The sequence below is a fragment of the Mus caroli genome, chromosome 3 (assembly GCF_900094665.2).
Source record: "Mus caroli chromosome 3, CAROLI_EIJ_v1.1, whole genome shotgun sequence".
Classification (NCBI taxonomy): Eukaryota; Metazoa; Chordata; class Mammalia; order Rodentia; family Muridae; genus Mus; species Mus caroli.
This window is the reverse complement of record NC_034572.1, coordinates 139,558,634-139,563,083: the sequence shown is the minus strand read 5'-3', so window position 1 is coordinate 139,563,083 and position 4,450 is coordinate 139,558,634.

The window sequence follows — 4,450 nt, the reverse complement described above, 5'->3', positions numbered from 1 at the left end:
GGAGGCCAGAGGAGGGCAAGCCTGGGCATGGTGACATCAGCCTTCCCCTGCTTGTCCAACAGCAACACTCAGGCTCCTTCTCCACGGACATGGCCGACTCTTTATTCTCTCTTTGGTTTTGTTTTTTCTAATTAATTAATTTTGATACAGGATCTGACTTTGTAGTCCAGCATGGCTTGGAGCTCACAATGTCACCCAGGCTAGCCTTGAACTCATGGTAATCCTCCTGTCTCAGTCTCTGGTGTACTGAGATTTCAGGTATGTGCCGCCATACCTGACTCTCCCAGCTCTGCTTCATAAGAGCCAGGCTTGCTCTTTATGTTATAAAATAGACATCCTGTGAAGAGAATCAGGACCTGAGGACCACTTCCTCCTCTGTCCTCCCTCCGTGATCCTCAGCTCTCTCTCTCTCCATTTGTGAAGCAGAGCGCTTCTCCTGTGTGAGACCATGGCTTACTTTCTTTAGTGTTACTAAGCACAGTCACGGAGGCTGGCAAATGATATACTGAGCACCAGAAGGAAGGAAGTTAGGGAGGAGGTGATGGTGTGTGGGGTTGAAGGTGTAACTTCTATCCTAGGACTAGCAGCCTAGAGAACTCCCTGGCGCTTGGAGTGGCTGGACTTTTTGTTCTATTTAGGCTTCCTACTTAGATTAGAAGAGCTTTCTCCCCATCACAGAGAATTGTACTTAACCAAAATGCACTGTTTTTCAAGTTGTTTGCATCCAAACAGGCTAAGTTGGAGCGTAATTACGATCACAGGGATTTTTCGCTCATTCTTGTAAGCAGACTAAAGACAGGTATAAACATAATATACATTTGTATTTTATACTACTGCCAAATCCCTGTACTTATTTACCATTCTCTGCAAGAATGAGAACAAAAGCCAGGGATGATGCTAAATGCCTGGGATCCCCACGCTGGAGGGGCAGAAACAGGTAGATCAGGAGTTCAAGGGAAAGCCACATCCAGATAGAGGTTAAGACACTCAGGGCTACATGAGACCCTGCCTCAAAATTAAATATAGATTATAATTATCTCTTAATAATAATCCTATTACTCTGAGTTGTAGAGAAAGTTATCAGAGATATCTAGATTCACCACAGTGAAAATATCTATTGAAACTTTACTCTCTTTATGCCCTGACCACTGCCCCTTCATTCTGAAGGCAGCAGTTTAATTATTGCAATCCTAGAGCCTGGGTACCCACTTTGAATCATGGCAGAGCTTAGTGCTTTGGCACAAGTCTCACACTCTTAAGTGTGGAATGTGGCACCACACACCCCTTCTCCACCCTCAAAATCATGAGTTGAAATAAGGCTTTCGGCCCTTGAGATCTCACGTGGCCCAGGGGTGGTTGTCTTTAACACCCCGTCTGGATGCTCTACCCAGGGGATAGTCGATCACGTGTCGATTACTTTCATTCTCCTACAAAAATAGACGTAATGTGAAAAAATAGGAAAACTTAACAATAGAAGGGTAACAGACTCAAAGGAAAGGCCACTGCAAGAAACACAACATGACATTTTACATATTTGCTGGTGGCACACCGTAAAAGGCTCCGGTATTTCTAGTGGCAAGTGGGAGGGAGAAACTCAACCAGTTACAGGACTGGGCATCTTCCAGAGACGGGTGAATGGGAAATGCTCAAGAGAAATCAGTTCTCCTTGATTTTGAGTCTCCTACGAACATGAAATAGTACAGAGAATTATGATTCAGGGTGTCTTGATAACATTGATAAATACATATTGTTGTTTTCTTATTTGTTTGTTTGAGACAGGGTCTATGTAGCCCTGGCTGAGCTGAAACTCACTATGTAGACCAGGTTGTCCTCAGACTCACAGAAATCCACCTGGTTCTACCCACTGCATGTTGGCATTAACATTATGGCATGAAATTTCTAATAAAATTCACACATTAGTGCCTTTTATTCTCTTGCTTATCATAAGGGATCTTACAGGTTAATTTAAGAGAAAAACGTTCTACAAAGTATCAAAAATAATCTAGTCTCTGTGTCGCTCTCTGAAGCTTAACCTAAGGACAATATCTGGACACTGGGATGGTTGAGAACATCTGGACACTGGGATGGTTGAGAACATCTGGACACTGGGATGGTGTACTTTCATTATACATATCAATATGCTCTCATTTTACAGGTGCTTTTGGGGATATCTGAGTTTGGGGACCAGGTTTAACTCTGAGGGACCCAGATTCCTGTTATCATCTGTTGTCCTCAGAGTGGACTATCAGACTCAGGTTTTTAAAGTTTGTGGAGAGATGTTTGCATCTGTACTTACAAAGCACCCACAGTTCCCTCTTTCTGCAGTGACACTATGTGGGCAGTCCTTCTCTTGGAAACACAGAGTGTTATCTGCTTCTCCAGAATTATGAGTCTTCCTTCCTCTCAGCTATGAGTTTTGATTTCTGAAATATTGATAGAATTTCCCTCTGACAATATCTCATATTATTTCTTTTTGGCTAGGTCTCACCTATGTAGAGCAGCTAAATACAATATAATATCTCAAATTAAAATTGAAGCTTAGCTGGTCGTGGTGGTGCATGCCTTTAATCCCAGCACTCTGGAGGCAGAGGCAGGCAGATTTCTGAGTTCAAGGCCAGCCTGGTCTACAGAGTGAGTTCCAGGACAGCCAGGGCTATACAGAGAAACCCTGCCTTGAAAAACAAACAAACAAACAAACAAACAAACAAAAATTGAAGCTTATATAAACAATGAATGATATATAAGTATGTTTATCCCAAGCAATGTTGTAGATAAATGTAAGTATTTGAAATTAAAATTTAACTTACTTTAGAAAATTGAAAACATGTTCACATACATACTTATACATGGATGTTCATAGCTGTTATTTGTAAAGCCCTCAGAGCATAAATGATGAATGGATTAACAGTGGTCTATCAAGATGAATGGGAATACAATGGCCATGTGTATTAGTCAGGGTTCTTCAGAGAAACAGAACAGTAAGATGTGATAAGAAATTTATTATTAAGAGTGGCTTACATGGGCTGGCTAAGTGGTTAAGAGCACTGATTGCTCTTCTAGAGGTCCTGAGTTGAATTCCCAACAACCACATGGTGGCTCCCAACCATCTGCAATGGAATCTGATGCCCTCTTCTGGTGTGTCTGAAGACAGCTACAGCATACCCATATCATTATACATAAAATAAATAAATCTTGGTTTTTAAGGTGGCTTACATGATTCTGGACAGTCGATAACCCATAATCCGCTGCCTGGAATCTGGAGACCCAGAAAAGCTGATGATGTAATTCAACCCATGTCCAAAGACCCAAGAACTGGGGGATCTGATATTGTCGATTCTGCTCTGAGTGTAGGAAAAGGTGAAGTAGGATGCCCTATCTCCACAGGAAGCCAGAACAAGCAACGAATCTCTCCTCTTTCTCCCATCTTGTTTTAGTCAAGCCCTTGGCTTTCCAGACAATGCTTTTTCCCATTGGGGAGTGAAATCTACTTCACTGCAGCCAGAGGCTCAAATGTGCATCTCTTCTGGAAATAGCCACACAGACATACCTAGAAAGAATGTTTAACAAGATATCTCAGCTTTCCCTGTCCTAGTCAAATAGACACAGGCAAATTAATAATGACATCATGCAATGGAACAGCATCAGCCCCCAAAAGAATGATATGAAGGCTTATACTGTAATATGAGTGACTCTATAAAATATGCTGTGTGAAAGAGGTTATACTGGAGGGTTATATATTTGAGTCTATTTGTGTGAATAAATAGATTCTTGGGAGAGAAAGCGGATTAGTGTTGCCAGGGGCTGGAGGAAGAGAAAAATGGAGAATGATTGTTGGTACACACAGGTTTCTTTTGGAGGAGATAAGAACGTTCCAGAATTAGAGAGGTGTGATAGTCACAGAACTCTGTGCTTATACTGAAAATTACTGTTCTGTGTGCTTTCAAAAGACAACTCATAAATGTGTTAGAGCTGGATAAAAACATACAATAAAAATTAACAATATTCTGAATTATTTGCTAAATGTGGGTGTGCTTTACTGGTAAAACCCAAATAACATCTCTCTACATTCTAGCTGCATGGAAAGCCTGTAAGAGTTTCTTTGTGGCTCTTTGTCTTAGTCACTGTTCTATTGCTGTGAAGGGATATCATGAGCGAGGCAACTCTTTTTTTTTTAAATTAGGTATTTTCTTCATTTACATTTCCAGTACTATCCTAAAAGTCCCCCATACCCTCCCCACCACTCCCCTACCCACCCACTCCCACTTTTTGGCCATGGTGTTCCCTTGAACTGAGACATATAAAGTTTGCATGACCACTGATGGCTGAATAGGCCATCTTCTGATACATATGCAACTAGAGACACGAGCTCCGGGGGGTACTGGTTAGTTCATATTGTTGTTCCACCTACAGGATTGCAGATCCCTTTAGCTCCTTGGATACTTTCTCTAGC